Source organism: Dipodomys merriami, unplaced genomic scaffold, assembly GCF_024711535.1.
Source record: "Dipodomys merriami isolate MVZ:Mamm:240054 unplaced genomic scaffold, mDipMer1.0.p SCAF_139, whole genome shotgun sequence".
Lineage (NCBI taxonomy): Eukaryota > Metazoa > Chordata > Mammalia > Rodentia > Heteromyidae > Dipodomys > Dipodomys merriami.
In genome coordinates this window covers 2,006,550-2,030,879 of record NW_027202704.1, presented here as the reverse complement: position 1 = coordinate 2,030,879, position 24,330 = coordinate 2,006,550, and the positions used below count along the sequence as shown (strand labels likewise).

Sequence of the window (24,330 nt, the reverse complement as noted above, 5' to 3'; positions counted from 1 at the left end):
TGATTTGCTTGCTTATTCTAAATTAAATTTTCTCAACAACTTGAATTATTGTTTATGTTACTCCTAAACCATTTGAAATATCAAAAAGAACTGGAAATTCACTTTGACAATGATTTGTGAATGGCAACAATGCTTGTGGATGGAATGAAGGACTTGAATGATCTAGAGTTCCTTAAAAATGGCACTGTTCTTTAAAGGGCTGATCATTTAGTAAGCTTTAAAGTGTGGTCTTCTTATTTCATCTAAGAAGATAGAAGTATGCTTTTCATCACATTTTTGCCTTCAAAGCACTAAAATTATTTCCTTTGTACAGTTCAGGCCCAGCTACTACTGCAGTGAAACCCACAAGCAACTGCACAGCTGTGTTAGCTGCTCTAGAATTTGAAATTTTCTTCCAGTAGCCCTAGTAATTTGAGCCCAGATTCATGGGATAGTCACATAATCTACAGTTAAAAATCACCACAATATACAAAGACTACATGCAAAATGAGGTTCAATTTTTTTCTTTGTTGTTTTCTTTTTGTCTTATTGATTGTCTTTTAAGGAGCTAGGAGCTGTGTATTTCTCATTATTGTTGATGTGACTTAAATAAATTACCAGATTTTTCAAATAAAATAAAGAGATAAAAAATACATATTTAGTCACAAAATAAAGCTAAACATTTGAGTGATTTTTTTAATTCTAGTCCTGTTCTCAGTTATCTTCATATAATGTCGAGGTGAGTCAAGCATATGTATAAATTGACATGTATAAGCACACAGAACTCTGGAATCTTTAGATTTTGATTTCTATATCAACTTCACCTAGAAAAGAAAATTATCACTCGGTTCATGTCTTAAGTAATCTACTTAATACGAGTTTTAATCATTTTTTTTCTTTTAAAATAAATTTTTGCCAATCCTGGGTTTTATTTATTTTTCTTTCTTTCTTTATTATTTTTTAAATTGTGAAAATACCATACAGAGGGGTTACAATTACATGGGCAAGGTAATGACTACATTTCATATCAAGCATTGTTGCCTCCTCCTTTGTTTCCCCTTCCCATTCCTTCCAATCTCCTCGTTGGTATAATTTGTGGAGGGGAAGGGAAAAATAAATTGTTTAAATAGGGATACAGGTGGACCCATTGCAACAATGAGATGTACAAGATGTTATGTCCAAAAACCAACTTTACAAGTTTTATTAATTTTATCAGTAGATCTCATAATCTATGGAATTGATGCATTGCATAAGTATTTGATTTATTATTTCCACTGAATTAATATTACATTTATTTTATTTTTTTGCACATGAAATAATTACATTCTTGAGGATAAAACAGCCCTGTTTTTCATTTTGGTTGCCAAAGTGGAAGTATTAGACATTTTGAAATTTTAAATTTAAATTTGAACCTTCAAATTTCACTAGGACGCCGGGCACTGGTGGCTCACGCTTGTAATCCTAGCTACTCAGGAGGCTGAGATCTGAGGATCGCGGTTCAAAGCCAGCCCAGGCAGGAAAGACCGAGAGACTCCTATCTCCAATAAACCACTAGAAAACCGGAAGTGGTGCTGTAGCTCACATGGTAGAGCGCTTGCCTTGAGCTGAAGAGCTGAGGGACAGCGCCCAGGCCCAGAGTTCAAGCCCCACGACCGACCAAAAAAAACAAAAACAAAAACAAAAAAACAAATTTCACTAGGACTTGAATTGTGTTACTTACAACTTTAGTGTTAAAATAAAGAGCATTATTAAATAGAAAGCAACATTATAAGTTATCACACCTTAATCCCTGAATTGACTTAATGATAAAAAAACAATTATATTTATATAACATGCTGTATATACTCAAACTATGAGATACAGAAACAGAAGACTTCTTTTTTTGTTTTGGTTTGTTGTTCTTTATAGTTTGTGATGATTCTGTCTTCTTTACCTTATGCCTAGTGTATTCATTGTACGTCTTCAGGAAAGTGGGGGGTGGGCACAGAGCTTTAGGGAAAAGGGTGAAAAATTGCAGCAGTAGAGTTCATTGAACATTGATAAAAGTGAACTATTTAACACATGGATGGGGACAGGACAAATGAGGGAACTGAAGACATTTCATAAAAGGAAATGTACTCATTACTTGACTCATGTAATTGCAATTCCTCTATAAATCACCTTAATAATAACAACAGAGAATTTTTTAAGGTCAAACAGAATGTTGCTTGTTAGAATTCTAGATTTTTTTTGTTCACTGATTTGAGCTGGTTGAGTCTATCTCTGAAAATAGCTACATTGACATTCATTGGGTGAATTGTGAGCTACTAGTATATAAAAGTCAATTATGATTGCTTGTATGTTTTTTGAGACGCTGATTTATTTACTTCTTTAATTTGTCTACAGGTTTTTGGTTGGGCTTGTTCCTGTTTTTCAAAAGACCTATTGGTGCATAATTAGTGCGGATTCAAGATTGTTCTAATTTATTGCTGTACATACTCAAAGCTATAAATTTTCTTCTGAGTATTGCCTGTGCCCTCGTGTCCCAGGGGAGGTAGTATTTTGTGTGTTCACTTCCACTGAATTCCATAAACCTTGGAACTGACCTCCATATCTCTTCAGTGACTCACTGATGATTTAGCAATGTGTTATTCAGTCTCTGCGAGTTTCAGAATTTTCTTTAATACCTTTTGATGTCAAGACCTAATTTGGTCCCATCATGGTTTGACAGGATACAAGGAGTAATTTCATTTTACTTTTGAATTTTCACAGATTTTCCTTGTGATCTAAGATATGACCTATTTTGGAGAACATTCCATGGGCTGATGAGAGGGATATATATTGCGATGCTGCTAGGTGAAATATTCTGTAGATATCTATTAGGTATAGCTTGTCATTGCAGTTATTTAGGTCTGAAGTTTTTTTGGCTAAGGTTTTACCTGGATGGCCTGTCCAGTGGTAAGAATGATGTGTTCAAGCAACCAACAATGTGTTTGGATGCATGCATATTTTTAGGTTAAGTAATATTTGTCTGATGAATTTGGGAGCTCTAGGATTCAGGGCATTGATATTTAGAATTGTAATATCCCCATGATGGAGAGTTGTCTTTATCAATATTTAATGTCCTCCTTTGTCTCTTTTTACTTTCATTCCACTTTTAATTTAAAGCCTATTTTGTCTAATATTTGTATAGCTACTCTGGCCTGTTTATGAAGTCCATTTTTAATTTGTAAAAATGATGTACAGAAGGGTTACAATTACATAGTCAGATATTGAGCACCTTTCTTTTGAATAGTGTCACTTCTTCCCTCATGTTCTCCCAGTTTTTCCCTTTCAACCTCCCTCCCCCATAAGTTGTATAGTTCATTTTCAATGTAGTGTCTATTGAGTAGCACTGCTACATTTGTTGACCCTTTGTCCCACCATTTCTGTGTTTCCCCTTGCCCTTTCCAAACTTACATATAAAACCAAAGGTACAGAAATAAAAACAGCAACAGAAGACAGAAGGAAAAAGCAAAATAATAAAACTCTCATTATCATTTCTTGGAGATCATTTTGATGAACATTATTTTATATGATAATATTGATATAGCTATTGAGCCTTTGTGATCCTCTCCAAAGGGCATCCTCCATTTGATCTCACTGTATAAATTTTTAGAATCCCATATAATTTATCATGTCCAAGTCTAATGTTTTCACTTTTATCATCCAAGTTTGTTTACTTGTAGAATTATAGGCACATTCTAATACAACAAATGAGGGAAATCAAGCAACCTACATATATATGTATGTATGTATATATATATGTATATATATATATACATATATATATATACAAGACATATATACTTTTATTGATCACTATTTACAAGTATGTATGTATGTATACATACATATATACACATAAATATTCAAATTCCATTCATCCATCAGAGACAATAATATTGTACCATTCTTAAGGAAAATGAAACACGCAGAAATAATAATGTTAAGTGAAATTAACTGCACCCAGAGAAACTTAGGTTTCCTCACTTGTGGTAGATAGCAGCTGCTTCTAAATGTAAATTTATAAACATTTATTAAACATACTGGATGGTCTGCAAACAGATACAAATGAATTATCTGAAGTGTCAGAGTCTATGTAGTGTGAAAATATTATCATTCTCTTAAAAGATTAAGTCAAAGCCCAACAAAATAAATGCCAGTAAATGTGTAGTGCAAGAGAGGACAGTGGGGGGCAATGTGAGAGGGGTAGGAAATTGAAGGGGAAAAGGTTAGGCAAGAAACCATTGCATACTTCCCAGATTTGAAATATACAAAGCAAGGGGTAGTGTGAAATTGGGGTGAAGATGTTGAAGTGGTAACACAATTCCAGGTGCATTGTACACATAAACTGCTTTGTTAAATGGCAAGTAATTCCATACATGACATAATATTGAGATACGTAAAGACTGGGCTTGATTGGGAGGGATGGATGAGAATGTTGAAATGGGTGAAATTGATCAAGATGCTCTGTATCCATAAACTGTTTCAGTGAATAGCAACTCCTTTGTACAAGTAGTTAAAGATATTAAAATATTCAAAAAATTAATTATGATTGTTGAATAGAGAGTTTAACCTCAAATCAATTCCCATTTAAAAATATTTTTAACCTGGAGGTTTGGAGAATCAAATTCCAATAATAAAACATTATGAATCTTTTTTTCTGAAAATTTGAAATTTAAATAAAAATTCTTTTGCTTTTTGTCAGCAATTGGGCTGCTATAAGAGAATACTTCAACGTAAGTGGCTTAAAAACATCAGGAGTATATTACCCATACTCTAGAAGCTTGAACATTGGTTATAAAAATGGTTATTCAAAGCAATTCCTTGTCTTATGGGGGGTCTACTTTCTTGTTCATTATAATTTATTTGCTGAACGTTCACATGGCAGAGTAGTTATATTGGGCTTCTTTTATCAGGATCATTATTTCAGGGTCATCTCTGAAAAGTTGATTTTAATGTCACCAGACAGAGAATACAATTTCAAAATGTGTATCTGGAAGTAGTTACATCGTCCAATATATTTTGCAACTTTTGCTTTAACTCTTAGTGTAGTGTATCATTTGGATATTATTTCATAAGAAATAATAACTTAAGGACAAACCTATATCGTGTAAATTATGTGAATGATTCTTCTTAACAATGGGAATAATTATAGTAATGGCAAAGTGAAGTACGATTGTTTAGTGGCTCTTGAATCACATCATAGGTAATCATGTAAACATGGTGCAATATTTCTAAGGCCCTTTTGATGTATTTGAACAATCTCCAATGAATTAATTGCTTTCAGAAATACAGATCTCCTTTGATTTTAATTACTGTCTGCTATTAGGACTCCCACAGTCACCAAAATTAGAGGATGCTAATTTCTCTGAAAAAATACATAATGTAATTGTTATAATTAATATAACATGAAGAATGTAATATTATTAGCATTATAAATACCAGAGTTCACATTATATAATACATTGACATCCTTTGGTTACATCAATTTTTAGAATATTTATAACTAAATGTAAATTGTTTGCAAATAGTTATTTAATGATGTATAAAAAATGAGAAAAAGATTTGTGTACATATTTACTACAGATGCAAACAGATTCAGGTGGTTATTTATGATCCCTCATTTGTTGGTTTCATTCATGCATAGAGAACATGCAGAGAAGTGGCAATTGAAACCTTGCATTTACTAAAGAGTTAACTTACATGAAATTTATGTTCTGCTAAATATCAGATTTTATAAATTAAATTGTTTTTGTCCCTTCCTTCCTTCCTACCTTCTTTTCTTCTTTCTTTCCTCCCTCCTTCCCTCCATCCCTACCTCTCTCTTTCTCTCTTCTTTCTTTCTCTTTCTTGTTTCTTTGTTTTTTCTTTCTTTTTTCTTCCATTCTTCATTTCTTTTTTTTACTCAGAATACTTCTTAACACTATAGAAAAAATACCAAATGTTGTACTCCAATGTGTTATGACGAATTATAACTATTAAATAGATTAATATTAATTTTAATAACCTAAGCTATATCTTAAAACAAAAAACTAAAAACCACTAAAAAGCACTTCACAAAAATGCAGGATATGTAACAAATATTACTTTTCATGTCATTGTTTATTTCTTCAAACTAAAATAAGAATTTAGACATAATATTGTACATGTCTGTGTGTGTGTGTGTGAGAGAGAGAGAGAGAGAGTGTGTGTGTGTGTGTGTGCGTGTTTTGTTCTTGTGATTTGAACTCAAGGCCTATCCTTTACTTTTATTCACTCAAGGATAGTGCCCTAACGTTTGATCCACAACTCCACTTCTGGCTTTCTGTGTGTGTGTGTGTGTGTGTGTGTGTGTGTGTGTGTGTGTGTGTGTGTGTGTGATTAATTGAGATGTGTCTCACAAACTTTCTTGCCAAGGCTGGCTTTGAAGTCCAGCTTCCAGAATAGCAAGGATTAGAAGCTTGAGACACTCATATTCAGCACAGATATAATATATCTAAGAATAAAATAAATTTCTTATTATTTGAATTCCAGAGGTCAATTTAACAAATTAACATTTAGATATTTATTTAGTTATTAAATCTGAACCTGTACTGTGGAAAAATACTTTTCATTTTTATGAAAAAATATGCACTAAAGGTTTCAATGACAGAATCTTTGGACAAATTGAATACTCTATTATTCAAAAGCGACAAAAGGATCATTAATCAAATTTCTCATGTAAGCTAAAATCAATAGGATCTATCAAGCTGACTGAAGCAATTTGTCATTAACTTTAAATTTTATCTATTGCAGCTACATGATTTTCTATTCTTTTTACCCTAAACTTTTTTGACATAAAATTTAGATTCATACATTTTTTTGAATATGCAGAAATCTTAGTTACTGGTCATGTATTTCTGAGATTTGTGTACCAAGTCATTTCAGAGAAACACTGAATTTCATATATTTTATGTCAACACTGATTTTTAGAAATTGAATCAATCTCAATATGAGCTAACTAAAGCAAAATATTCTATGACTTATCCAATTATTCCTATATATTTGAATATAACATTATTGAATGGCAGGAAATTCATATTATACCTACTCTCTATAGAAGTTATAGTATTCATTTTTCCTTCAACTAGAAAGAATGAACCTCACTATAAATGACAAAAAAACTTGAATATAAATGCCATAAAATTATGAAAAATTCAAGTCATTATGAGTTAGATGAAATAGTCATTTTTGAAGATCAAAAATGAAATCTCTTGAAGCTTCCTTATCTGTTAAATAAAATGTATTTGCAGTCTAAATATTTCATTCATCTCTCCAGCAATTGTATAACCAAACCAACTCCATGCCAAATAGCTCCTCTGATTAATTGAAGTAAATACTTAGGAACAGAAGTTATCACAATTGTACAGAAATATCTACCCACCATTCTAGAAATTAACTCTGAAATCATAAAGGATTGGGATTAATAATTAGTTTTCACTATGTTGCCATAAAGAGGTGGTGAACCTTTTCAAGTGGGCACAGCTGTAGAGATTTGGTCACTGAGAACTTGTGATCAGAGGACGTTAAGATCCAAGTCCTTTCCTATTCTTCCTTCTTTTTCTTCTCTGTCTCCTTCTCATTTTCCTTCTCCCTCTCTCTCTACCCCTCTTTCTCCCTCTCCCACTCCTATTCCTCCTCTTCTTTTCTTCCTGGCTTCCACGAATATACATACTCCATCACATGTTCCTGACATGGGTACTGTGTCAACCCAAAGCAATGAGGATAAGAAACATAAACTGAAATGTATAAAATCAGAAGCCAAGATTAATCTTTCCTCCTTTTAAGTTGATTTCATAAACTATTTTGTCATATTAATAGGAGACTGACACAGCATGCTCTCATTTATTATAAGGGATAAGATTTACTGGAAAAAATCTGACCAACATTGCCCTAATGAAATGATTGATTAAATTAATATTATAGTAGGGCAAATCTACTTTAAAATATCAGTTACACTTCAAAAAGAGGCAAAAAATTTACCACTATGGTTTGCTATGACAAGACATCAGAATTCACCCTTTTCCTCAAGGAAATAAATCTGTAATTGGCACTATTGTCAATCTCACAAATGATTTAATAAGACTGAAGAACAAATTTCAACTCAAACTGCGTGATATAAAATTTACTTTGTCCCTGTAAAGAACCTTTGTATTCTATCTATGTTTGGTCCCTAAAATGACTTGCATTTTATTCTAATCATATTTTTAATTAACTTTAAGTATGTGATTGGGGGTTGCTGTTTGACCAGGCAGTTTATAAATAGTGTTTAGTGAGTTATTTTGTTTTCCTTTTTTCTCTCCTGAGGTTTGAACTCTTTGCCTGGGAGCTGACCCTGAGCTCCTTTGGATGAACACTAGAAATCTATCACTGGAGGAACAGCAGCACTTTCAGATTTTTCTCAGATTTCACTGGAGATAAGAATTTCATGGACTTTCCTGCCTGGGCTGGCTTCAAACCTCAATCCTCAGCCTCCTGAGTATCTAGGATTACAGGCATGAGCTGCTAGTGCCTGTCTTAATACAATGCTTCTTTTTTTTTTTGCCAGTCCTGGGTCTTGAACTTAGGGCCTTGACAATGGGCACTGTCCTTGAGCTTCTTTTCCTCATGCTAGCACTCTGCAACTTGTGTCACAGTACCAATTCCAGCTTGTTTTGTTTATGTAGTACTGAGGAATCAAACCCAGGGCTTCTCACTACCACTAAGTAAGTACCACCAAGCCACATTCCTAGCCCAGTACAATGCATCTTAATGATCATTGTCTCTCATCCTTCTCAATCCTATCTCATCTCTCAATTTACATAATTTTGTAGAAGATTCACTGACTCACAATGTCATATATAGTCACTTAGAGGATATGTCACAATTCGTATTTTATTGATAGTCTCATTCATCAACATATTAAACTTATGCATTACAGAATTCTGTGATTTTAAATGCTAAATTAACACTCAGATTCACCCACTACTATTCTAAAATTTTTCCTAAGGTTAATGCAAATGCAATCTGTAATTCTTCGATAAAGTACAATGATTCATAGAAAGTTAAGAGTTGGACTATGAACATCACCTTCAGTTCTAGAATATTTTATCATTACTACCCCCTCAAAATACTCCAATATTTATTAGTAGTCACTTCCTGTCATCATTTCAACCTACCCTCCACTTGACCAACCATTACTTCATAGTCTACCACTACAGATGTGCCAATTTTAAAAAGCTCATTTAATTAGAAAATGCAGTCTATTTTATCCATTTCTCCCATGTAATATTAGTGTTTCCCAAGTAAGTTCATGTAAATTTTTCTGACAGATAGACCATATTGTTTTGTATACATGTATAGAATTATATAATGTCCTCAATGGGCATTTCAATATTTTATTATATATTATTGTAAAAGGTTTTGCTATCTATATTCTTGTACATGTGTCTCATTGGTCATGTGTTGAAATCTATTTTGTATATAAAACTATGACTTAAAATGCTGGATAATAGAGCAACTAGATGTGTAGTATCTTAAAGATTGCCAGTATGTTTAATAAACTGACTATATCACTGTAAGTGCTAAGCAACAATGTATAAGGATTCCAATTTCTACATAGTGGTTGTGCAGTGCTATCTTATTGTTGTTTCTATTTCCACTAATCTCTATATGTATGCAATGTCTAGGTATGCTATGATCTTTTAATATGTTCTTTGGTTGTTGGTATATTATTACAGAGATATGTATTTGGATTTTTGGATAACATATTCAGGAGGGTTAAAGTTTTTCATTGGCATTAATATGCTCTTAATATATTTCTGATTCAAATCTCTTTAAATAAGTGTATATCTATACATACTATGTGTACCTATGCATATTTCATATTTATATGTGTACATATACAAATAACTATATATGTATATTATTATTTTCATTTGTCCATAAGCGATCATTTTACTTTATTTGCCAAACATGTCCTTTATTGATTTTACTTTAGCATTAAGCAGTCTTAAAGATAGGCTCAAGTCTAACATTTTAGTATTATGTTAGACACCAATGGCCTTCTAGTCTAATGAACCATGAGCCCTCAGAATGTTGACCAAATTTCTTAGTTCGTTTACACAATTACTATAATTATGTATTTTCGCGTCTATCTTTGTTTCATTTCACCAGAGAATCTGTATTTATCCTTTATGTCATACATGAATACCAATGCCTTTGGAAGATATTTATTAATTGGTGCATATTAATTGTACGAAGAAATCTTATTGAAATATTTTGCACATGCACATATTGATCAAAGGCCTGATTAACCTGTTTCTGTCTTTCTCCATTCCCGTTGCCCCTTATTTTTCAACTGTTTTCTGTTAATGTCTTTGTGCTATCTCCACACATCGTCAAAATGTATTTCAGTGTTGTTCACCCAGTATCATTGAAAATTATAAAATGCTGAATATAAAGGCAAAAATCTAAGTAAATACAGACATATAATTTTTGTGGATTGGAGGATACATTTGAGCAAAGTTATTTAATTGTCTCCTGCTTCATCCCCCTCCTTTTATTTGGTCATTCTTGGAGCTTGAAATCTGGGTCTGGGTACTGTCCCTCAGCTCTTCAGCTCAAAGTGAGTGCTCTACCACTTGAGCAACTGTGCCACTTCTGGATTTCTGGTGATTAATTGGAGATAAGAGTCTCACAGACATTCCTGTTCCAGCTGGCTTTGAACCGCAATCCTCAGATCTCAGTCTCCTATGCAGCTAGGATTATAAGCATGAGCTGACAGTGCACAGCTTCACAATTTTATTTATAAGTTTATGACAATTTCTTGAAACACCTGACCAGCACTCTTGACTCATTGACAAAAGAAAATAAACTGGAATATATTTCTCTGTCTAATATTAAAGGTGTTAGTGTAAAATTGTTATATTTATAGAGGAAAGATTATAAAGCTCAATGGGTCTGGACGGCACCAGATTAGAGCCACATACATATTATCAAGGAATATTTAATAAGAGTTTAAAACCAAACACTTGTGGAATGACATTCTCTTTAATAAGTGGTGATAGATTAGACAGTATTGGGGAGAATTAAAAAGTGAACGTTGACTTAAATATAACAATTTATTCAAATATTATCTTCAAGCAGGTTTTGAAAGTGGCATATAAAACAAAAGAGTGATGTAAATATAAAGCAAAGGAAGATGTCTTGACAATTTAAGCATACTTAAATATGGCATTAAAATTATTGAAAAGGAAAACTTGATATAGTATAACTCAATAAAACTCAATAAAAGTCTAAAATAATTTAGTCTCGTATACAAATAGTGAATAGAATTTAGGAGCAGGGTGCTCATGTATCTCATCACAGCTAGGCTGTGATTTGAGTATTACTGTTTGAAGGCAGCCCACAAAATAAAGTCCCTGAGAATCTTATCTCTGCTTAATCAGCAAAAAAGCCAAAAGTGAGGCATGACTCAAATGGTAAATTGTTTTTTTTATTGTTTTTTTTATTTTTTATTTTTTGGGTCCAGTCATGGGGCCTGAACTCTGGGCCTAGGTGCTGTCCCTCAGCTCTTCAGCTCAAGGCTAGCACTCTACCACTTGAGCCACAGTGCCACTTCTGGCTTTTTTCTTATTTGCTTGTGTGGTGCTGAGGAATAGAACCCAGGGCCTCATGCATGCAAGGCAAGCGCTCTACATTGAGCCACCTTCCCGGCCCCTCAAATGGCAAATTGTTAACAAAATGCAACAAATCTCAGGGGCCCTGATTTCAATCCCCAGGACCATACATACATGTACAAAATTAATAATAGTAATACTAATAGTGATGATGATGATGGTGGTGGTAATGATGATGAAGGGTACCCATAGTCAAGGATAAAATATTTGCAAATCCTGTACCTGAAGAATGCCTCAAATGTAGACTCTACATAAAATGCTCAAAACCTAATGTTAAAAAAAAAATCGATTAGAAACCAGCAAAATACATGTTGTGAAAAATAAGCACAAGAAAAGCATCATCAGTCATCAAATGAATGCACATTAAAACTAAAATGACATTATAAAACATATATGAGAATTACTTCACATAATACAACAATGTCCGTACTAAATGCTATTAAGAAACAGAGAAACTGGATGCTGGCAGGAATTCAAATGGGAAAGCCACTTCTGAAAACATTTTGACAGGTTCCTAGAATATGAAATATGCAACAACCTACAGTATAGCACAGGAATTGAGTTCTTTAGGCTTTGTCTCATAGAAATAAAATGTAACATTCACCCAAAGGCCAAAACACATAGGTTTATACCAGCATTATTTCCTCTAGTCAGTTCAGGCTTTCTTCAGGTAAATGGGAAATGAATTGTGCTACATTCTATAATGACAGAACCAAAGGCAACTTCTGGGAATACAATACATTATTAAGGCATACAACAACTGACAATAATCTACCATAGATTTGAAGGAAATTCTAAAAGCTTATTTATTGCATGAGCTAGAAGTCGGAGAAAAAAAAATGTGTTGGTTGCCAGGATGAAACCGGTTTGGGATGGGACAAAGAGAAGTAGTGGGTTTAATTATAAAAGGGAAGCATGAGACAAGACTCATTTTTGGTAAAGAAACGTTATCTGTAAATATGATATATTAATATAGAATTGATAAAATTATATTGGACTTAATATGTGCACAAAATAATTAAAGTAACTGAAGTCTGCATAAGGCACTTGTGAAATATTAATGTCCTACTTGTGATGTCATTCTATAAATATTTAAAGAAACTGGGAAAATATTCAAGGGATTTCTCTGTGTTCTTCTTATAACATCATAAAGATCCATACTAAGCTCAATAGAATTTAATGATATCTAGAAAATAGAAGTCAATATTGAATGTTTACATTGGAAAACAGTCTGAGTCCAAGCTTGCTAATTAGAAGGCAGAACTTTAGAACACCAACATCCAGGGCCAGTTCTGACAAAAAAAAAAAAAGTGAGAAACTATAAAAACACAGAAAGCTAGGTATAGTGTAATTTCCCTGTTATCTCATGTTTGTGGAAGCCATAGGTAAGAGATTATTGCTCAAAGGAGGCTTGGCCAAGAAGTAAGACCTCATCTGAAAAATAGTGGTCAGAGCCTTAGCAACTTCAAGCACCAGTAGTGCCAAAGGAAAAAAGAAAAGAAGAAAACAGAAAACTAAAGGAAAGGATAGAAAAGGAAAACTATTTCCTCTTCATTCTTGTAGTTTTATGTCATTGGATACAAGAATTGAGAGTAATTTGTATACTCTTTTAAGAATCAGGCCTCTCTAACATGAAAGCATTTATTTCAAGTAATTATTTTATTATTACTATTTATTACCTTATTATGCCTTCTTGGAGATTGAACCCATGGCTTTGTATATATTAGTCTAGTCCTACAACTGAGCTGTACCCCAGCTCTCTTGTATAGTTTTGGAAATTTTTTATGAATTCTTCAATAGATAGCTACTCTACTTTTCATCTTATCTTTTCTCTCCCACTTTTTCCTCTATATATTTGTTTTTGTTTTGAAAACATTCCTCAATTTTATCTTCTAAACCTACAATTTTGCTTTGAGATTACAGGGAAGTCGGTTATTTTATGACATCTATTAAATTATATACAGATATATGTATTTCATATGCATGATTGATTCTTAGAGTTCATTGCAATATGGTCATATGTACATAGGTATTGAGCCATTGTGATCCTCTCCTAAGAATAGCTGCCCTTGTTTTCACCATGTGAATGCTTAGATTGCTGTTAGTTATTCATGCCCAAGTATAATTATTTGTCTTTTACTACTTACTGGATTAACTTGTAGATTTATGGGCATATTCTAGTTATTATAAATGAGGAAAATCATGCAGTATATATTTAATTGGATCTGGCTTATTTCACTTAATATCATTTTTTCCAGTTTTTCCAATTCCTCAGGAATGGGGTAGTGCCATTCTTTCCGATAGAAGCACAGAATTCCATCAATACAACAGAATTGAAGACCCAGAAATGAATCCACTCCTACAGGCACATAATCTTTGATAAGGGAGCCAGAAACAGGATGGAAGAAAGACAGTGTAAAATCGAATTTGGAAATCCTTACCCAAAAGACCACCAGAGACCATCAACAATGTAAAAGCAAAGGAGTCTTTATTGCAAGCTAGAACTTGGTCCCACCACATACATGGCAGCAGCCCATGACGCTAAGAGGCCCCAAGACCAGGGTTATAGTACTTTTTATACAATTTTTAGGGAAGGCAGGGACTTTGTATACATCATAGCATCTTACAACAAATTATAACACATCGCAGGGAAACTCTTAATACAATTCTATAGTATGATTGGCGCACTACAAAGCAGAAACAGGTTGTTGGTTAGATCAGAGGGTTGAAGTACTTTAAACTGGTTGGCTTGCACCACAGGGAGTCTCAAGGACACACTTGCTAAACTGCAGGGTTCCTTTTTTAAACAAACACAACCTGTGGCCTGACTGCGGGGGTCACCATGCCCTCCAGCACCTGCCTGCCTGCGGTTTCCCCAAGGATAGTTTATGTTCCTAGTTGCCAGGGAATTGCTTCTTCTGTTCATTCCCTGGTCGGGCTCATGGTCAGCTGCATAACTCATACTTCAGAAGATGACATCTAGCTCAAGATGGAGTCACTCAGGCCTCAGGCTCCTCATTTCCCCCTTTCTGATAGGCCTTAAGAGCCAATCATGGTCCTTAAGGGCACACATCATGTTCTCCATTGGGTACCAGATGATATTGAGCCTTTAAGATCATCAGCTGTACAGTGTTAATGCGTTTTCTAACAAACATCCCTAGCCGGTTTACAACACTGGACCCGACTGTGAGTAACAAAATTAACAGTACCAAAGGCCCTTACATTTTTTTCCACCAGTCCTGACTCTGTATATCAGTTCACTTAATTTTATACCAGCAGTACTCATGAAGCTCCAATATTAAGACACACTCATACCATTTACTACATACTTAAACTGTCTGAGGTTTGTCTTCTTTACTCCAATGACTTAATGTTTTAAGACAATCCTTACTTTTCAAATCCTTTTTTATCCAAAGAGGATACTAATTTTTTCCCAATTCCTTTCCCAAGGCTTTCTTTACTACCCTCCTCTTGTTTGCAATTCCTTGAACTTCTTTGTGGCTAGAGTTTTAAAATGCCCATTTTTCCTTTGGCTTGCAGAACCAAGTTATCTCAGAGCAGCCTCAAGTCACCACTGGGATGCAGAAACTTGCTAGATTTTAAGGCTAAGAGCAGGGCTGGGTCTCATTACTACCTGTATTGAAAACAAACTCAGGTTATTACCATACCAGAGCCAAACTTGGCTGTGACTATAGAGTGAATTTTCAGTCATTATGCACTGAAGTGCCTAAGGCAAGCAAGCCAGTGATATCCTTGCCCCCAATATCCACTGTGGGAATAGAGAAGGTTTTTGGATATCACCCAAAAGAATGTCCCACAAGATCTCAGTTTTAGCAGCTTTCAACCAGGATGCAGTCTCAGGTGATGGAATCAGGCAGTTCACTCTACTTTTTTCACAGTGGAGGTGGTCAGGGTAACCATGTAGATTTCTTCCAGGGGACTGTCAAGCTGTAGCAGCAGCAGCAGGGTCTTTCAGTGGCTTCAAGGGACTGTCACACCTCCTGCTGGGCTGCAAATTCCTACACAGACTGGTTAAGGATACATTGCATAGGCTAGGCAGGCTGTGACCCCACTAGTTTTTAAGACTATTTAGACAATAGCCTATGACAATTTACCAAGATGACAACTTTTTAAACTAGATAGTTCTTTTAATAAGGCTGATTTTCTAGGCAGATATAGAGGGCTCAGGCCTGTACTATTTCCCATGCCTTTTCCTTCTGTCTATTTGGACACAACTTTTTAAAGTGACTCTGGTCCCTTGTTCTTAAAAGCAGAAGATGGGTGAATATTCATCTTCTGTAACTTCTTTAAGCTGACTCAGGGGTGTTGATCCTACCTAGCCAGGAACCTATAACCTTAGCCTATTTTACAAAGAACAATATTTTAACTTTTGGCAAATGCACAAACCTTTTCTCTGGCTACAGCAGTGTAGCTTGTTTAGCCTTCTGGTTTGCAAAAGCATCTTTCTGGATGGCTTAGGAATGTGGTCTCTAATGATGCCCCAGTTACCTATGCAGACCTTCAGAGAGATATCAATAGAAACACACTTACAGGTTTACAAACTTTTTCCTGAGGAGATGAATTTCATGTAGCTGGTGTCAGGTCAAAAATTATTGCCAATTAGAATTTTTGGCACATACAAGGGTTGGGATTTAAACTATCCCCCACATTCTATAACTTTAGCTTTTTACTACTGTCACAGGATGGCAAGTTCCTGTCCCTTACGAGGTAAATAGTCATGGACATTAGGCATGTTTGAAAACTGTCTTCGCATGACCTCCTGGCTCTGATCAATTCTTGAAGGGCCATGCACAAATGACTCTAGGATCCGACATATCTGCCATCCAAGCAGTGGCTTACTACCTCTGGATGCTCCACCATTGCTTTCGTTCCAGGAGTGTCTTCTCCACACTGGAAAAAATGCCTCATTGGCATTTCCCTTAGTTGGTCGCTGAACTTGAACTCAGGGCCTGAGTGCTGTCCCTCAGCTCTACAGCTCAAGGTTAGCACTCTGCCACTTTGAGTCCCAAAGCAACTCTGCTTGCTCGTTCAGCACTCTGCTGGATGATTAGAGGTGACAGTCTCACAGGGACCTTTTTCTTCCCTGGGCTGGCTTCGAACCAGTTTGCAGATCAATGAGTCTTATAGAAGGCCACTTTATTCCAATTAAAAGCAACAAGGTGGTCAACATAGAAGTAGCTTTTAAGCATGCTCTTACCTGGAACTTATAAAAGCCAAAATTACATCTAACAAACTTGTAAGAATCCTTTGTACTTTGCTCTGGGCTTGCTGGAAACTGTTTAAAAAAAACCTATAAGAGCAAACTAGAATAGCAATTATTTTGGTAATCCTAATTTTTCCTTTGTGCACTTTGAGGCAAATATTAAGAACAATTTTACTCTTAAACTTTATATCCAAAAATCCATTCCTAATTTTTAAGCCTCCTATTAATCTCCTTTTTAATATTCTATACATTAGTTTTTAGTTGCATTTTAAAAAATCTCTTAAAATCTTGAGGCAAAGTGTCATTCATTGTCTCTTGGCTGCTTGTTTTAAAACAGATACACACTAAAACTTTTAAACTTAAATGTCAATTTTTCCTTAATGCAAGAATTACAATCACCATCACTGTACCAAGAAGCTAGACATAACACCCTTATGACTTTTAGAAACATATACTACTTGTAGAACATCATTGAAAGCAAATCACATTATACAAATAAACTTTTTAACCCTCTTTTTAAGTCCAAGGGGCAGTTTTAGCAATACTAATCAGATCATCACATCACTCATTTTAACACTCATGTTTCCAGTGTCAATCTGTAGGGAAAAGGGACAGAACAAAGATGGGCCACTTGGCCCCTCCTATGGAATGGGCACGTACCTAAGCCAACTCTTTAGTGTTAGGTGAACTGCCTTTGTGCAAGTTTGCCCCCTTTCACCATGCATGGACTCCTCCCAGGGCCTGTCCCATTATCTGTGGACTTCCTCAGGGCCTGTCCCACCATACATGACCAGCTGAACTGCGCTTCTGCCTGTTCACTCCTCACCCCTAAAGACAGGTCTTCTGTTGGTTTCTAAGTTTTCCCTTTTCTTATCTCTTGGTTCTCGAATGAAATACACAGTTTTAGACAGACAGAACAGGTAACATCTTTGACAGTGTTAAACTAACCTTTACACTTAAATTTCTAATATTTATCCCCAAATTTTAGCCAAGGAACTAAATTCCAAACAGCCAATGTATTTGTGTTAAGCCAGATATCTTGATTACAGTATAAACAGCCGTATGCATTTTAAAATATTAGATTTTAAAATACCAGATTTCTAATTTTTTTAATTTTTATTTATTTTTATTGTGAAAATACTGTACAGAGGGGTTACAATTAGATGGGCAAGATAATGAGTACATTTCTTATCAAGCATTGTAGCCTCCTCCTTTGTTTCCCCTTTCCATCCCTTCCCAGCCTCCCCCCACCCCCCCACCCAATCCTTCCCGCCCCTACCCCCCCGCAACAAAGTTGTAAAGTTGGTTTTCCACATGAAAACTTGTACTTTTCATTGTTGCAACGGGTCCACCTGTATCCTTATTTAAACGACTTGTTTTTCCCCTTCCCCTCCACAAATTATACCAACATCAAATACAGTGAAAGCAGGGGTTATACTGTGGGGGGGGGGACATACAAAGCAACAAAGAAATAATCTTATAAATGCATTAGAAACAAATGCATGAAAGAAAAAAACACATTTGAATACATATCTTAGAGTTCATTTTCCTAACATCACCTGATCTGACCTTTTCTGCTTGACTCAGACATATACTAGATATTGCAAATAAGGGAAACCATGGGACCTATGTTTCTTTGGGCTTCGCTTACTTCACTTAATATAATTTTTTCCAAGTCTTTCAACTTCCTAACAAATGGGGCAATGTCATTCTTTCTGATGGAGTCATAGAATTCCATTGTGTATATATACCACATTTTCTTGACCCATTCATCTACTGAGGGGCATCTGGGTTGGTTCCATAACTTAGCTATAGTTAATAGTGCTCCAATAAACATAGTCGTGCTGGTGGTTTTGTTTGTATACTTTTGGGTAAATGCCCAAAAGTGTGATTGCTGGGTCATATGGGAGCTCTATGTGGAGTCTTTTGACGAACCTCCATACTACTTTCCAAAGTGGTTGAACAACTTTACATGACCACCAACAATGCAGTAAGGTTCCCTTCTGTCCACATCCCCTCCAGCATCTGTTGTTTTTAGAGTTCTTGATTTCAGCCATTCTAACTGGAGTGAGGTGGTATCTCAATGTTGTTTTGATTTGCATTTCTTTTATGGCTAGAGAGGTTGAGCATTTCTTCATGTGTTGATTGGCCATCCTTCTTTCCTCTTCAGAGAAGTTTCTCTTTAATCTTTAGCCCACTTAGTTATTGGGTAGTTGTTTCTTTGAGGATTTGTTGTCGGGGGATTTAATTTTTTGAGTTCTAAGTATATATTAGATATGAGACCCTTGTCCATTGTATGGCTAGTGAAGATCTCCCAATCCATAGGCTTTCTATTGATCTTGCTAGCTATGTCCTTTGCCATGCAGAAGCTCTCTAACTTCATGCAATCTCATTTGTCCAACCTTTCTTTGATTTGTTGTGTTTCTGGTTCTCTATTAAAAATTTTTCAGCCTGTGCCAAGGAGACCTAGCGTTTCTCCTATTGCATCCTGTAATGTTTTCAGAGTGTCTGCTTTGACTCGAGGTCTTTGATCCATTTGGAGTTGATTCTGGTGCAAGGTGATATGGCCCCCATAAACAGGCAGGAATTGCAATCCTAATATCAGATAAAATAGACTTCAAATTAAAATTCGTGAGAAGAGACAAAGAATGTCACTACATACTAATTGAGGGATCTCTCCTTCAGGAGGATATTACAATTCTAAATATCTATTCACCAAACAACGGAGCACCCAAATTTATCCAAGAAACACTACTTTCCTTCAAATCCTACATAGATCCAAAGACATTAATTGTTGGGGATTTTAACACACCACTTTCCCAACTAGATAGATCAACTCAGCAAAAACTCAACAAAGAAACCGCAGATCTAAACAACTGCAAAGATCAACTAGATTTAACAGACATCAGCCAAAAATTTCACCCAGCAGCATAAGAATATGTCGCGACCACCTCGACCAGCAAGGAAGACGCGACCCGGGATTCTTCTCAATGCGGTTTATTCAGGACCTTTTACAACATCTTCTCTCCTGCTTCTTCTGCCCGCTTCTTCCTGCTTCTCTGTACCCCCGCGCTCTGGTTATAAGTCTCCTGGATGGCAAATCCTGAAGCACCACGTGGCATATACCGATAGGGTCGCAAACACGGAAGCAAACTAGGAACCAAGTCATAGCCATATAAGGAGTTGTTTTTACAGAGAGCACTTGTCACCGGGAAGACAGAAGGCGGGAGCCAGCGCCATCTTACCAAGGAGCTACAATGTTGCTTTTGTGGCCACGCCTTACTGCCTGGCCGTCTTTGGTCGTGGCTCCCGCAGCTCTCCACAAGAATACACGTTTTTCTCAACAGCACATGGAACATTTTCTAAAATAGACCACATTTTAGGCCACAAAGCAAACTTGTCCAAATTCAGAAACCTTGCATTCTCTCTGACCACAAGGGAATAAAATTAGAACCCAACACCAGATTTTCTAATTTTTAAGTTAAAGAATGCTTAAAAAGCCGTTAAAAACAATGTGAAGATTCCTTAAAATTTTTGGTAATGTCCAAACCTCATAACCTTTTGAATTTTAAACTTAAACTCACCCATTGTTACAGCATGCTGACAACTCTGATCTTGAACATGTTCTTAAACACATACAAAACACTCACACAGATCTTAAAGCACACAAAAAATCAAAATCAGTTGTACGTAGATTTTCTAAAGTTTTTAAAAAAATTTTAAGACAATATTTCTTTTAAACGAAGTACCTTTGTTGAGCTTCATTTATCCAGGGCTTGCTTGTTTAGCAAGGTATTTCACTAATCAGTCTTTTGAATCCCTTCTGTTGGAGGAGGGCTGGGTGAGGGGGTCACCTGAAACTGAACGGGCCTGATTTTTACCCAATTTTGACAAAAGCACTTTACAAATTGTTAAGCTGTCTGGAGCAGCTGAAAGTGCAGACCAGGCTCATTGCTATCTACACCCTAAGCTCTCCAGCAGCCTCCATCAGGAGAAGGTGCACCTGAGGCTTGTCCATGCCCCTCCTCTTGGCTGCTGTAACAAAAGAAGGGGGGAGGGAGACTTAGCAGGTCTGTGACCAAGCCCAGCCGGAGGCTGAGACTTTTATTCCCCCAGAGATGTTCAAATAAATATCAAAAACACTGATAAACACAAAAACCAAGGATTCACATTTAAAACTGGTACCAATTCTAAAACGGAACTAGACAAAACAACAACCAAAGGCTGAGTTGGGGACTAATGGGCCCCCAGAAATCTGTGCTGTTCTCAAGCTGAATCCAGAGTTTGCTGAGTGAGCCTGCCACTCTCACCCAGAACTTCCCTACCTCAGAAAACAGAACAGAAAACACACCAAAGTAAACAAGACAGACAAGTGGCCACAAAGACGAAATCAGGTCTCAGTGAATGGGGCAACATCTCAACACCACTCACTTACCAGGGGACTCGGACCCCCTCTACTCACCTCGGGAGGATTTTTCTTTTAGATTCCTGCAAACATTGACCCAGGAGCCTTCCAAGGCAGAGGAGAATTCCCAGTCATCTTGGGGCAAGGGAAAGAAGTTCCTAGTGGCTGTCCCCTCAGACTGACAGGTTCTCCCCCGTACTCAGACCCCCTGGGCTAAGGCCCGAGGCTAAGATCTTGCTGGTGCCACTTGCAGGTGGTCAGTGGCAGTTTCATAAAAAAAGAAGGAGCTAGAGAGAAACAGATATTAAGGGGGTGTTAGCCAGTCTCCTCTGAGCCCTTGCATCAGGATGAATCTGGGAGGAGAAACATTCCAAGAATTCCAAAAGACACACAGACAAAACACTGAACCCTGAGACAAGACATGTTCACAGCATGTGCATTGTAGACTGTCAGTCAGAAAGTGCTGGACTACAAATGGGCCCAAATGTCCACACTAGTGGATAGCCTACCCTGTAAACTATCAGTCAGAAAGTGCCAGACTCAAGCTTCTGCACTAGTGGATAGTTTACCCCCCAGGAGATCTGAGGGACAACTCCCACCGGCCCCGTTGGCTGTCTTATAGCACGTCCGCCAAGACCTCTTGCCAACCCCAATACAGAACCTGCAGGGAACTCAAATACCAGATGATTTCAGAATGGCAATGCCTCTACTTACTTGCCGGGCTTCTCATGACTCCTTGGTTAATGCGTCTGGGTGGGCTTTGGGGGGATTCCCGGCCAATGCACCAAATGTAAAACTGAATTTGGAAATCCTTACCCAAAAGACCACCAGAGACCATCAACAATGTAAAAGCAAAGGAGTCTTTATTGCAAGCTAGAACTTGGTCCCACCACAGCCCATGACGCTGAGAGGCCCCGAGACCAGGGTTATAGTACTTTTTATACAATTTTTAGGGAAGGCAGGGACTTTGTATACATCATAGCATCTTACAACAAATTATAACACATCACGGGGAAACTCTTAATACAATTCTATAGTATGATTGGCGCACTACAAAGCAGAAACAGGTTGTTGGTTAGATCAGAGGGTTGAAGTACTTTAAACTGGTTGGCTTGCACCACAGGGAGTCTCAAGGACACACTTGCTAAACTGCAGGGTTCCTTTTTTAAACAAACACCACCTGTGGCCTAACTGTGGGGGTCACCATGCCCTCCAGCACCTGCCTGCCTGCGGTTTCCCCAAGGATAGTTTATGTTCCTAGTTGCCAAGGAATTGCTTCTTCTGTTCATTCCCAGGCCGGGCTCATGGTCAGCTGCATAACTCATACTTCAGAAGATGACATCTAGCTCAAGATGGAGTCACTCAGGCCTCAAGCTCCTCAACAGCCTCTTCAAAAAATTGTGCTGGTAGAACTGGCTGTACACAGAAAACTGTAGTTATATCCTTATATATCCCCCTGCACCAGAATCAATTCCAAATGGATCGAAGACCTCAATGTAAGTCCAGATTCCTTGAAAATGTTATAGGAAGGGTTAGGGGAAACACGAGGGCCCCTTGGCATAGGTCAAAACTTCCAAAGATCACGAAGCACAACAAATCAAAGTAAGTCTGGATAAATGGGATTACATCAAACCAAACCAATCAGTTGTCAGACTCAAAAGCCATGGAGAAGAGATAGTGTAGCACAGATTTATTAAGGAGCAAATCTACAGATGAGAGCCTCAGCCAATGCTAAACACTTACTACCTTTTCTAACTATGTTATTTATAGTAGATTTACATGTATATAAGAGTTTTCTGGTGGGGATTAGAAAGAAAACAACTAATGCTAAGACATAGATAGCATGTGAAATGAGTTTTAGCTGGAGAAAGGGAGGGATTAAGGCAGTGGGGTCTATAGCTCAAAGTCTTGGCTTGGTGCCAGCTAAGAAGGGCGTAAAGCAAGAGTGGTTATAAACAAAAGCACTGGTCTGAAGCCTCAAAATAAGGACCCTTGTCCATGTGAACCAAACAGTCTCTAACATGAGGTTTTATTTAAATTAACAAGCACAAGTTTAGATTTTTGCAGAGTGGGATGGTGTATAGTCACAGGCAATGTCTGCTATGTCAGGTAATGCAATCTACACTTTCACATGTTACCCAATAGCCAGGTTTCAACACAAATAGATACAATGAGATTGTACAAATGAGACTTTGATTTTTCCTTCTCATGAATCAAAATTCTGTCAAATGCTTTCTGTCCTCCAGATGTTAACACAACATTTCTCATTATCTTTTCTACTATTTTGTCTTCATTATTGATGTTCACAGTACTTTTTATTGTTGTCTTCTGTGTATATGCAAATTTTAGGGCTTGAACTCTATGTTTAATGGTCTCCATTGTATTTTTTGCTCATGGGTGATGACACTATTCCTTGAGCCACATCTTTACCTTCTCCTTCTTGCTGGATAATTGGAGATAAGTTTTCACATTTTTTTGTATTTTTTATTTTTTTATTTTGAAAATATTGTACAGAGGGGTTAAAATTACATGGGCAAGATAATGAGTGCGTTTATAATCAAGAACTCTAATGACAACAAATGTTGGAGGGTATGTGGACAGAAGAGAACTATACTGCATTGTTGGTGGGAGTGTAAACTTGTTCAACCACTTTGGAAAACAGTATGGAGGTTCCTCAAAAGACTCCACATAGAGCTCCCCTGTTTCCCAGCAATCCCACTTTTGGGCATTTACCGAAATGATCACAAACAAGACCACACTAAAGCTACCAGCACGACTATGTTTATTGCAGCATTATTCACCATAGCTAAGATATGGAACCAACCCAGATGCCCCTCAGTAGATGAATGCATCAAGAAAATTGGTATATATACACAATGGAATTCTATGCCTCCATCAGAAAGAATGACATTGCCCCATTTTTTAGGAAATAGAAAGACTTGGAAAAATTATATTAAGTGAAGTAAGCCAGGCCCAAAGAAGCATAGGTCCCATGGTTTCCCTTATTTGCAATATCTAGT

The 24,330-nt window shown here is 36.5% G+C and overlaps 1 long non-coding RNA gene across 2 annotated transcripts; it reads right to left on the bottom strand.

Moving 5' to 3' along the window:
• Positions 1–19,737: 19,737 nt before the first annotated feature.
• LOC138825634 (uncharacterized) lies at positions 19,738–21,627 on the bottom strand. Of its 2 annotated transcripts, none has more exons than XR_011371447.1 (3): positions 21,368–21,627; positions 20,151–20,267; positions 19,738–20,058 (listed from the first exon to the last, which is right to left on the bottom strand). It is a non-coding gene; the product is annotated as an uncharacterized lncRNA (long non-coding RNA). The 2 variants fall into 2 exon arrangements; XR_011371446.1 differs by lacking the exon at positions 21,368–21,627 and adding an exon at positions 20,490–20,538.
• Positions 21,628–24,330: the final 2,703 nt, after the last annotated feature.